At 50.7% G+C, this 12500-nt stretch overlaps 1 protein-coding gene across 3 annotated transcripts in view; it reads left to right on the top strand.

Annotated features, from left to right (window-relative positions):
- Positions 1–12500, top strand: part of LOC128695373 (uncharacterized) — a 193561-nt gene that overhangs the window by 58375 nt on the left and 122686 nt on the right. The gene's annotated exons all lie outside the window — the stretch shown is intronic.

Genomic DNA, 12500 nt, shown 5'->3' with positions numbered 1-12500 from the left:
CAAGCAGTAGTAACGTCAAGCAGTTGTAACGTCAAGCAGTAGTAACGTCAAGCAGTTGTAACGTCAAGCAGTTGTAACGTCAAGCAGTAGTAACGTCAAGCAGTAGTAACGTCAAGCAGTAGTAACGTCAAGCAGTAGTAACGCCAAGCAGTAGTAACGTCAAGCAGTAGTAACGTCAAGCAGTTGTAACGTCAAGCAGTAGTAACGTCAAGCAGTTGTAACGTCAAGCAGTTGTAACATCAAGCAGTAGTAACGTTAAGCAGTAGTAACGTCAAGCAGTTGTAACGTCAAGCAGTAGTAACGTCAAGCAGTAGTAACGTCAAGCAGTTGTAGCGTCAAGCAGTAGTAACGTCAAGCAGTAGTAACGTCAAGCAGTAGTAACGTCAAGCAGTTGTAACGTCAAGCAGTAGTAACGTCAAGCAGTAGTAACGTCAAGCAGTAGTAACGTCAAGCAGTAGTAACGTCAAGCAGTTGTAACGTCAAGCAGTTGTAACGTCAAGCAGCTGTAACGTCAAACAGTTGTAACGTAACGTAGTTGTAACGTCAAACAATTGTAACGTCAAGCAGCTGTAACGTCAAACAGTTGTAACGTCAAGCAGCTGTAACGTCAAGCAGTTGTAACGTCAAGCAGTTGTAACGTCAAGCAGTTGTAACGTAACGTAGTTGTAACGTCAAACAATTGTAACGTCAAACAATTGTAACGTCAAACATTTGTAACGTCAAACATTTGTAACGTCAAACATTTGTAACGTCAAACAGTTGTAACGTCAAACAGTTTTAACGTCAAACAGTTGTAACGTCAAACATTTGTAACGTCAAACATTTGTAACGTCAAACAGTTTTAACGTCAGACAGTTGTAACGACAAACATTTGTAACGTCAAACATTTGTAACGTCAAACATTTGTAACGTCAAACATTTGTAACGTCAAACAGTTTTAACGTCAAACAGTTGTAACGTCAAGCATTTGTAACGTCAAACAGTTGTAACGTCAAACATTTGTAACGTCAAACAGTTGTAACGTCAAACAGTTGTAACGTCAAACAGTTGTAACGTCAAACAGTTGTAACGTCAAACATTTGTAACGTCAAACAGTTGTAACGTCAAACAGTTGTAACGTCAAACAGTTGTAACGTCAAACATTTGTAACGTCAAACAGTTGTAACGTCAAACATTTGTAACGTCAAACAGTTTTAACGTCAAACAGTTGTAACGTCAAACATTTGTAACGTCAAACAGTTGTAACGTCAAACATTTGTAACTTCAAACAGTTGTAACGTCAAACAGTTGTAACGTCAAACAGTTGTAACGTCAAACAGTTGTAACGTCAAACATTTGTAACGTCAAACAGTTGTAACGTCAAACAGTTGTAACGTCAAACAGTTGTAACGTCAAACAGTTGTAACGTCAAACAGTTGTAACGTCAAACAGTTGTAACGTCAAACAGTTGTAACGTCAAACAGTTGTAACGTCAAACATTTGTAACGTCAAACATTTGTAACGTCAAACATTTGTAACGTCAAACAGTTGTAACGTCAAACAGTTGTAACGTCAAACAGTTGTAACGTCAAACAGTTGTAACGTCAAACAGTTGTAACGTCACATCAGTAAACAACTGCTAAAGTGTAACTCAAAGTCTACCCTTGACGCTGACCTTGAGCATATAAGACGCAGGCTGATTTTCCAAGACTTTTTCTGGGGGAAAAAAAGAGCGTCTTATATGATGGAAAATAAGGTAACACCTTTAAGTGAGTTAATCCTTGAAGGGGGGTATCTTGATGCTTGGTGAAAGGTTCTTGATCCAGGGAATTAGAGTTACCTTCTCCTACCTTGAATCAATCCTCATTACCTTCACATTACTCAGGTGCTGGATGATCACTTCATTTTTAACGTTTCTCATCAGTATAATTGAAAGTGCAATACAATTACAATCAGACAGTTTTAAGTTTCCTGGTCTCCTAATATTTATTTTCCCCCTATAATCTACCTTGTCCATAATTACTATCGCACTTGATTTGTCTGCTTTCGTAAGGTGAAGTCCAGGATCTTTCCTTAACTCATGGTATAACTTGACAAATATTTGAGGACAACTGTGTTGTAGAACCTGAGCTTTGCTCAAACCTCTACAAGTTAGGTATCAATGGCGTCCCATGTCACAAAGAGAGGCCGCCGCTGTGTTGGGGTCAGTGGCAACCCATGACACTGTGTCATGGGTTGCCTGTTCTCACAGAATTTCCCCTCCTATCTGTTGCTGTCTTGCAACACTGCATAGCTCCTGACGATGCACGAGAGTACGAAAGATCTAGAGCGAAAGATTTCCATTCTCATGTTTCTTGTTCCGCATCTGTCAGTATATATCACCTGTAAGTAGCGGAACCATTGTCTACCACGCATCCGTACACTTAAATACTCACCTTAACATAATATATTTATTTATTACAAGTACATATACAACAAGGTATACAGTCCTAGCTGACATCACTGACATACTACTATATAGAAAGTCCCTTGTTCAACATTTTAGGTCAGTTTTGTCCCAAGATGCGACCCATACCAATCGGCTGACTCCCAGGTATCCATTTTACTGATGGTAAACATAGACAACAGGTGTAACGAAACACGCCCAATGTTTCTACCCTAGTTGGGAATCGAACCCAGACATCACAATGTGTGAAGCGAGAGTTTTAGCCACCAGACCACCAGAGATTAATGACCTGGAACATGCCTAACAAAAATCAATAGCTCCTTTGAACACCCGATAAATTGCGCTATTGACTGAACAAGATCCAAAAAACTTCAAAATCAGAAATTGTAATATTAGATGAAGAAAAATAAAGTTAGCAAATGACTTTGGACATTAATAAAGTTCATCATTGATTGAACAAGGTCAATAAAATGCAATAATGAGTTTGAACGTGTCTAACATATTTCATTATTGAGCCGGAACACACACAGTTTGTCTTCACATCGATCCAACTTGTAATTTATGCTTTGAGCACCAGTCTAGATGACTTACAGCAGTGGTGTATGTAGGGGGAGTGTAGTGGTGGTGGTGTAGGGGGAGTGTAGTGGTGGTGGTGTATGTAGGGGGAGTGTAGTGGTGGTGGTGTAGGGGGAGTGTAGTGGTGGTGGTGTATGTAGGGGGAGTGTAGTGGTGGTGGTGTATGTAGGGGGAGTGGTGGGGTGGTGGTGTAGGGGGAGTGTAGTGGTGATGGTGTATGTAGGGGGAGTGTAGTGGTGATGTAAGGGGAGTGTAGTGGTGGTGGTGAAGGGGGAGTGTAGTGGTGGTGGTGTATGTAGGGGGAGTGTAGTGGTGGTGGTGTAGGGGGAGTGTAGTGGTGGTGGTGTATGTAGGGGGAGTGTAGTGGTGATGGTGTAGGGGGAGTGTAGTGGTGGTGGTGTATGTAGGGGGAGTGTAGTGGTGGTGGTGTATGTAGGGGGAGTGTAGTGGTGGTGGTGTAGGGGGAGTGTAGTGGTGGTGGTGTATGTAGGGGGAGTGTAGTGGTGATGTAAGGGGAGTGTAGTGGTGGTGGTGTAGGGGGAGTGTAGTGGTGGTGGTGTATGTAGGGGGAGTGTAGTGGTGGTGGTGTAGGGGGAGTGTAGTGGTGGTGGTGTATGTAGGGGGAGTGTAGTGGTGATGGTGTAGGGGGAGTGTAGTGGTGGTGGTGTATGTAGGGGGAGTGTAGTGGTGATGTAAGGGGAGTGTAGTGGTGGTGGTGTAGGGGGAGTGTAGTGGTGGTGGTGTAGGGGGAGTGTAGTGGTGGTGGTGTATGTAGAGGGAGTGTAGTGGTGGTGGTGTATGTAGGGGGAGTGTAGTGGTGGTGGTGTATGTAGAGGGAGTGTAGTGGTGGTGGTGTATGTAGGGGAGTGTAGTGGTGGTGGTGTATGTAGGGGGAGTGTAGTGGTGGTGGTGTATGTAGAGGGAGTGTAGTGGTGGTTGTGTATGTAGGGGGAGTGTAGTGGTGGTGGTGTATGTAGGGGAGTGTAGTGGTGGTGGTGTAGGGGGAGTGTAGTGGTGGTGGTGTATGTAGGGGGAGTGTAGTGGTGGTGGTGTATGTAGGGGGAGTGTAGTGGTGGTGGTGTATGTAGAGGGAGTGTAGTGGTGGTGGTGTATGTAGGGGAGTGTAGTGGTGGTGGTGTATGTAGGGGGAGTGTAGTGGTGGTGGTGTATGTAGAGGGAGTGTAGTGGTGGTGGTGGTGTATGTAGGGGGAGTGTAGTGGTGGTGGTGTATGTAGGGGGAGTGTAGTGGTGGTGGTGTATGTAGAGGGAGTGTAGTGGTGGTGGTGTATGTAGGGGAGTGTAGTGGTGGTGGTGTATGTAGGGTGAGTGTTGTGGTGGTGGTGTATGTAGAGGGAGTGTAGTGGTGGTGGTGTATGTAGGGGGAGCGTAGTGGTGGTGGTGTAGGGGGAGTGTAGTGGTGGTGGTGTATGTAGGGGGAGTGTAGTGGTGGTGGTGTATGTAGGGGGAGTGTAGTGGTGGTGGTGTATGTAGAGGGAGTGTAGTGGTGGTGGTGTATGTAGAGGGAGTGTAGTGGTGGTGGTGTATGTAGGGGAGTGTAGTGGTGGTGGTGTATGTAGGGGGAGTGTAGTGGTGGTGGTGTATGTAGAGGGAGTGTAGTGGTGGTGGGGTATGTAGGGGGAGTGTAGTGGTAGTGGTGTATGTAGAGGGAGTGTAGTGGTGGTGGTGTATGTAGAGGGAGTGTAGTGGTGGTGGTGTAGGGGGAGTGTAGTGGTGGTGGTGTATGTAGAGGGAGTGTAGCGGTGGTCGTGTATGTAGAGGGAGTGTAGTGGTGGTGGTGTAGGGGGAGTGTAGTGGTGGTGATGTAGGGGGAGTGTAGCGGTGGTGGTGTATGTAGAGGGAATGTAGTGGTGGTGGTGTATGTAGAGGGAGTGTAGTGGTGGTGGTGTATGTAGAGGGAGTGTAGTGGTGGTGGTGTATGTAGGGGGAGTGTAGTGGTGTTGGTGTATGTAGGGGGAGTATAGCGGTGGTGGTGTATGTAGAGGGAGTGTAGTGGTGGTGGTGTAGGGGGAGTGTAGTGGTGGTGGTGTATGTACGGGAAGTGTAGTGGTGGTGGTGTATCTAGGGGGAGTGTAGTGATGATGAAGGGGGAGTATAGTGGTGGTGGTGTATGTAGAGGGAGTGTAGTGGTGGTGGTGTATGTAGAGGGAGTGTAGTGGTGGTGTTGTATGTAGAGGGAGTGTAGTGGTGGTGGTGTATGTAGAGGGAGTGTAGTGGTGGTGTATGTAGAGGGAGTGTAGTGGTGGTGGTGTATGTAGGGGGAGTGTAGTGGTGGTGGTGTTTGTAGAGGGAGTGTAGTGGTGGTGGTGTATGTAGGGGGAGTGTAGTGGTGGTGGTGTATGTAGGGGGAGTGTAGCGGTGGTGGTGTATGTAGAGGGAGTGTAGTGGTGGTGGTGTATGTAGGGGAGTGTAGTGGTGGTGGTGTATGTAGGGGGAGTGTAGCGGTGGTGGTGTATGTAGAGGGAGTATAGTAGTGGTGGTGTATGTAGGGGGAGTGTAGCGGTGGTGGTGTATGTAGAGGGAGTGTAGTGATGGTGGTGTATGTAGGGGGAGTGTAGTGGTGGTGGTGTATGTAGGGGGAGTGTAGTGGTTATGATGAAGGGGGAGTGTAGTGGTGGTGGTGTATGTAGAGGGAGTGTAGTGGTGGTGGTGTATGTAGAGGGAGTGTAGTGGTGGTGGTGTATGTAGGGGGAGTGTAGCGGTGGTGTATGTAGACGGAGTGTAGTGGTGGTGGTGTAGGTAGGGGGAGTGTAGTGGTGGTGGTGTATGTAGGTGGAGTGTAGTGATGATGAAGGGGGAGTGTAGTGGTGGTGGTGTATGTAGAGGGAGTGTAGTGGTGGTGGTGTATGTAGAGGGAGTGTAGTGGTGGTGGTGTATGTAGAGGGAGTGTAGTGGTGGTGTTGTATGTAGAGGGAGTGTAGTGGTGGTGGTGTATGTAGAGGGAGTGTAGTGGTGGTGGTGTATGTAGAGGGAGTGTAGTGGTGGTGGTGTATGTAGAGGGAGTGTAGTGGTGGTGGTGTATGTAGGGGGAGTGTAGTGGTGGTGGTGTATGTAGAGGGTGTGTAGTGGTGGTGGTGTATGTAGAGGGAGTGTAGTGGTGGTGGTGTATGTAGGGGGAGTGTAGCTGTGGTGGTGTATGTAGAGGGAGTGTAGTGGTGGTGGTGTATGTAGAGGGAGTGTAGTGGTGGTGTTGTATGTAGAGGGAGTGTAGTGGTGGTGGTGTATGTAGAGGGAGTGTAGTGGTGGTGGTGTATGTAGGGGGAGTGTAGTGGTGGTGGTGTATGTAGAGGGTGTGTAGTGGTGGTGGTGTATGTAGAGGGAGTGTAGTGGTGGTGGTGTATGTAGGGGGAGTGTAGCTGTGGTGGTGTATGTAGAGGGAGTGTAGTGGTGGTGGTGTATGTAGAGGGAGTGTAGTGGTGGTGGTGTATGTAGGGGGAGTGTAGCGGTGGTGTTGTATGTAGAGGGAGTGTAGTGGTGGTGATGTATGTAGAGGGAGTGTAGTGGTGGTGGTGTATGTAGAGGGAGTGTTGTGGTGGTGGTGTATGTAGAGGGAGTGTAGTGGTGGTGGTGGTGTAGGGGGAGTGTAGTGGTGGTGGTGTATGTAGAGGGAGTGTAGTGGTGGTGGTGTATGTAGGGGGAGTGTAGCGGTGGTGGTGTATGTAGAGGGAGTGTAGTGGTGATGATGAAGGGGGAGTGTAGTGGTGGTGGTGTATGTAGAGGGAGTGTAGTGGTGGTGGTGTATGTAGAGGGAGTGTAGTGGTGGTGTTGTATGTAGAGGGAGTGTAGTGGTGGTGGTGTATGTAGAGGGAGTGTAGTGGTGGTGGTGTATGTAGAGGGAGTGTAGTGGTGGTGGTGTATGTAGAGGGAGTGTAGTGGTGGTGGTGTATGTAGAGGGAGTGTAGTGGTGGTGGTGTATGTAGAGGGAGTGTAGTGGTGGTGGTGTATGTAGAGGGAGTGTAGTGGTGGTGGTGTATGTAGGGGGAGTGTAGTGGTGGTGGTGTATGTAGAGGGAGTGTAGTGGTGGTGGTGTATGTAGAGGGAGTGTAGTGGTGGTGGTGCATGTAGAGGGAGTGTAGTGGAGGTGATGTAAGGGAAGTGTAGTGGTGGTGGTGTATGTAGAGGGAGTGTAGTGGTGATGGTGTATGTAGGGGGAGTGTAGTGGTGGTGGTGGTGTATGTAGAGGGAGTGTAGTGGTGGTGGTGTATGTAGAGGGAGTGTAGTGGTGGTGGTGTATGTAGAGGGAGTGTAGTGGTGGTGGTGTATGTAGAGGGAGTGTAGTGCTGGTGGTGTATGTAGAGGGAGTGTAGTGGTGGTGGTGTATGTACAGGGAGTGTAGTGGTGGTGGTGTATGTAGGGGGAGTGTAGTGGTGGTGGTGTATGTAGAGGGAGTGTAGTGGTGGTGGTGTATGTAGAGGGAGTGTAGTGGTGGTGGTGTATGTAGAGGGAGTGTAGTGGTGGTGGTGTATGTACGGGGAGTGTAGTGGTGGTGGTGTATGTAGAGGGAGTGTAGTGGAGGTGATGTAAGGGAAGTGTAGTGGTCCTGGTGTATGTAGAGGAAAAGTAGTGGTGGTGGTGTATGTAGAGGGAGTGTAGTGGTGGTGGTGTATGTAGGGGGAGGGTAGTGGTGGTGGTGTATGTAGAGGGAGTGAAGTGGTGGTGGTGTATGTAGAGGGAGTGTAGTGGTGGTGTATGTAGAGGGAGTGTAGTGGTGGTGGTGTATGTAGGGGGAGTGTAGTGGTGGTGATGTAAGGGAAGTGTAGGGGTGGTGATGTAATGGAAGTGTAGTGGTGGTGGTGTATGTAGAGGGAGTGTAGTTGTGGTGGTGTATGTAGAGGGAGTGTAGTGGTGGTGGTGTATGTAGAGGGAGTGTAGTTGTGGTGGTGTATGTAGAGGGAGTGTAGTGGTGGTGGTGTATGTAGAGGGAGTGTAGTTGTGGTGGTGTATGTAGAGGGAGTGTAGTGGTGGTGGTGTATGTAGAGGGAGTGTAGTGGTGGTGGTGTATGTACGGGGAGTGTAGTGGTGGTGGTGTATGTAGAGGGAGTGTAGTGGAGGTGATGTAAGGGAAGTGTAGTGGTCATGGTGTATGTAGAGGAAAAGTAGTGGTGGTGGTGTATGTAGGGGGAGTGTAGTGGTGGTGGTGTATGTAGGGGGAGGGAAGTGGTGGTGGTGTATGTAGAGGGAGTGAAGTGGTGGTGGTGTATGTAGAGGGAGTGTAGTGGTGGTGTATGTAGAGGGAGTGTAGTGGTGGTGGTGTATGTAGAGGGAGTGTAGTGGTGGTGTATGTAGAGGGAGTGTAGTGGTGGTGGTGTATGTAGAGGGAGTGTAGTAGTGGTGTATGTAGAGGGAGTGTAGTGGTGGTGTATGTAGAGGGAGTGTAGTGGTGGTGGTGTATGTAGAGGGAGTGTAGTGGTGGTGTATGTAGAGGGAGTGTAGTGGTGGTGGTGTATGTAGAGGGAGTGTAGTGGTGGTGTATGTAGAGGGAGTGTAGTGGAGGTGATGTAAGGGAAGTGTAGTGGTCGTGGTGTATGTAGAGGAAAAGTAGTGGTGGTGGTGTATGTAGGGGGAGTGTAGTGGTGGTGGTGTATGTAGGGGGAGGGAAGTGGTGGTGGTGTATGTAGAGGGAATGAAGTGGTGGTGGTGTATGTAGAGGGAGTGTAGTGGTGGTGTATGTAGAGGGAGTGTAGTGGTGGTGGTGTATGTAGGGGGAGTGTTGTGGTGGTGATGTAAGGGAAGTGTAGTGGTGGTGATGTAAGGGAAGTGTAGTGGTGGTGGTGTATGTAGAGGGACTGTAGTAGTGGTGGTGTATGTAGAGGGAGTGTAGTGGTGGTGGTGTATGTAGAGGGAGTGTAGTGGTGGTGTATGTAGAGGGAGTGTAGTGGTGGTGGTGTATGTAGGGGGAGTGTAGTGGTGGTGATGTAAGGGAAGTGTAGTGGTGGTGATGTAATGGAAGTGTAGTGGTGGTGGTGTATGTAGAGGGAGTGTAGTAGTGGTGGTGTATGTAGAGGGAGTGTAGTGGTGGTGGTGTATGTAGAGGGAGTGTAGTGGTGGTGGTGTATGTAGGGGGAGGGTAGTGGTAATGATGTAGGGGTAGTGTAGTGGTGGTGATGTAAGTGGAGTGTAGTGGTGGTGGTGCATGTAGAGGGAGTGTAGTGGTGGTGGTGTATGTAGGGGGAGTGTAGTGGTGGTGATGTAAGGGAAGTGTAGTGGTGGTGGTGTATGTAGAGGGAGTGTAGTGGTGGTGGTGTATGTAGAGGGAGTGTAGTGGTGGTGGTGTATGTAGAGGGAGTGTAGTGGTGGTGGTGTATGTAGGGGGAGTGTAGTGGTGGTGTATGTAGGGGGAGTGTAGTGGTGGTGGTGTATGTAGAGGGAGTGTAGTGGTGGTGGTGTATGTAGAGGGAGTGTAGTGGTGGTGGTGGTGGTGGTGGTGTAGGGGGAGTATAGTAGTGGTGGTGGCGGTGTAGGAGGAGTGTAGTGGTGGTGGTGGTGGTGTAGGGGGAGTGTAGTAGTGGTGGCGGCGGTGTAGGAGGAGTGTAGTGTTGGTGGTGTAGGGGGAGTGTAGTGGTGGCGGTGGTGTAGGGGGAGTATAGTGGTGGTGGTGGTGGTGGTGGTGGTGTAGGGGGAGTGTAGTAGTGGTGACGGCGGTGTAGGAGTGTAGTGGTGGTGGTGGTGGTGTAGGGGGAGTGTAGTAGTGGTGGCGGCGGTGTAGGAGTGTAGTGGTGGTGGTGGTGTAGGGGGAGTGTAGTAGTGGTGGCGGCGGTGTAGGAGGAGTGTAGTGGTGGTGGTGGTGTAGGGGGAGTGTAGTAGTGGTGGTGGTGGTGGTGTAGGGGGAGTGTAGTAGTGGTGGTGGTGGTGTAGAGGGAGTGTAGTAGTGGTGGTGGTGGTGTAGGGGAGTGTAGTGGTGGTGGTGGTGGTGTAGGGGGAGTGTAGTAGTGGTGGTGGTGGTGGTGGTGTAGGGGGAGTGTAGTAGTGGTGGCGGCGGTGTAGGAGGAGTGTAGTGGTGGTGGTGTAGGGGGAGTGTAGTAGTGGTGGTGTAGGGGGAGTGTAGTAGTGGTGGCGGCGGTGTAGGAGGAGTGTACTGGTAGTGGTGGTGGTGTAGGGGGAGTGTAGTAGTGGTGGTGGTGGTGTAGGGGAAGTGTAGTAGTGGTGGTGGTGGTGTAGGGGGGGTGTAGTAGTGGTGGTGGTGGTGTAGGGGGAGTGTAGTAGTGGTGGTGGTGGTGGTGTATGGGGAGTGTAGTAGTGGTGGTGGTGGTGTAGGGGGAGTGTAGTAGTGGTGGTGGTGGTGTAGGGGGAGTGTAGTAGTGGTGGTGGTGGTGTAGGGGGAATGTAGTAGTGGTGGTAGTGTAGGGAGTGTAGTGGTGGTGGTGGTGGTGTAGGGGGAGTGTAGTAGTGGTGGTGGTGGTGTAGGGGGAGTATAGTAGTGGTGGTGGTGGTGCAGGGGGAGTGTAGTAGTGGTGGTGGTGTAGGGGGAGTGTAGTAGTGGTGGCGGGGGTGTAGGAGGAGTGTACTGGTGGTGGTGGTGGTGTAGGGGGAGTGTAGTAGTGGTGGTGGTGGTGTAGTGGAAGTGTAGTAGTGGTGGTGGTGGTGTAGGGGGAGTGTAGTAGTGGTGGTGGTGGTGTAGGGGGAGTGTAGTAGTGGTGGTGGTGGTGTAGGGGGAGTGTAGTAGTGGTGGTGGTGGTGTAGGGGGAGTGTAGTAGTGGTGGTGGTGGTGTAGGGGGAGTATAGTAGTTGTGGTGGTGGTGTAGGGGGAGTGTAGTAGTTGTGGTGGTGGTGTAGGGGGAGTGTACTGGTGGTGTAGGGGGAGTGTAGTAGTGGTGGTGGTGGTGTAGGGGGAGTGTAGTAGTGCTGGTGGTGTAGGGAGTGTAGTGGTGGTGGTGGCGGTGTAGGGGGAGTGTAGTAGTGGTGGTGGTGGTGTAGGGGGAGTGTAGTAGTGGTGGTGGTGGTGTAGGGGGAGTGTAGTATTGGTGGTGGTGTAGGGGGAGTGTAGTGGTGGTGGTGGTGGTGTAGGTGGAGTGTAGTAGTGGTGGTGGTGGTGGTGTAGGGGGAGTGTAGTGGTGGTGGTGTAGGAGGAGTGTATTAGTGGTGGTGGTGGTGTAGGGGCAGTGTAGTAGTGGTGGTGGTGGTGGTGTAGGGGAGTGTAGTAGTGGTGGTGGTGGTGGTGTAAGGGGAGTGTAGTAGTGGTGGTGGTGGTGGTGTAGGGGGAGTGTAGTAGTGGTGGTGTTGGTGTAGGGGGAGTGTAGTAGTGGTGGTGGTGTAGGGGGAGTGTAGTAGTGGTGGTGGTGTAAGGGAGAGTGTAGTGGTGGTGGTGGTGGACGGTGGTGAGGGAGAGAGTGTAGTGGTGGTGGTGGTGGACGGTGGTGAGGGAGAGAGTGTAGTGGTGGTGGTGGTGGACGGTGGTGAGGGAGAGAGTGTAGTGGTGGTGGTGGTGGTGAGGGAGAGTGTAGTGGTGGTGGTGGTGGTGTAGGAGTGTAGTGGTTGTGGTGGTGTATGGGGAGTGTAGTAGTGGTGGTGGTGTAGGAGTGTAGTGGTGGTGGTGGTGGTGTAGGGGGAGTGTAGTAGTGTTGGTGTTGTAGGAGGAGTGTAGTGGTGGTGGTGGAGGTGGTGTAGGGGGAGTGTAGTACTGGTGGTGGTGGTGGTGTAGGGGGAGTGTAGTAGTGGTGGTGGTGGTTGTGTAGGGGGAGTTTAGTAGTGGTGGTGGTGGTGGTGTAGGGGGAGTGTGGTAGTGGTGGTGGTGGTGGTGTAGGGGGAGTGTAGTAGTGGTGGTGGTGTAGGGGGAGTGTAGTAGTGGTGGTGGTGTAGGGGGAGTGTAGTAGTGGTGGTGGTGTAGGGGGAGTGTAGTAGTGGTGGTGGTGTAGGGGGAGTGTAGTAGTGGTGGTGGTGTAGGGGGAGTGTAGTAGTGGTGGTGGTGTAGGGGGAGTGTAGTAGTGGTGGTGGTGGTGGTGTAGGGGGAGTGTAGTAGTGGTGGTGGTGGTGGTGTAGGGGGATTGTAGTAGTGGTGGTGGTGTAGGGGGAGTGTAGTAGTGGTGGTGGTGTAGGGGGAGTGTAGTTGTGGTGGTGGTGTAGGGGGAGTGTAGTAGTGGTGGTGGTGTAGGGGGAGTGTAGTAGTGGTGGTGGTGGTGGTGTAGGGGGAGTGTAGTAGTGGTGGTGGTGTAGGGGGATTGTAGTAGTGGTGGTGGTGTAGGGGGAGTGTAGTAGTGGTGGTGGTGTAGGGGGAGTGTAGTAGTGGTGGTGGTGTAGGGGGAGTGTAGTAGTGGTGGTGGTGGACGGTGGTGAGGGAGAGTGTAGTGGTGGTGGTGGTGGACGGTGGTGAGGAAGAGAGTGTAGTAGTGGTGGTGGTGGACGGTGGTGAGGGAGAGTGTAGTGGTGGTGGTGGTGGAGGGGGAGTGTCGGAGTGGTGGTGGTGTAGGGGGAGTGTAGTAGTGGTGGTGGTGTAGGGGGAGTGTAGTAGTGGTGGTGGTGTAGGGGGAGTGTAGTAGTGGTGGTG

This window comes from Cherax quadricarinatus, chromosome 50 (assembly GCF_038502225.1).
Source record: "Cherax quadricarinatus isolate ZL_2023a chromosome 50, ASM3850222v1, whole genome shotgun sequence".
Taxonomy (NCBI): Eukaryota; Metazoa; Arthropoda; class Malacostraca; order Decapoda; family Parastacidae; genus Cherax; species Cherax quadricarinatus.
The sequence above is the reverse complement of the archived record's forward strand: the minus strand, read 5'-3'. Positions and strand labels throughout refer to the sequence as shown.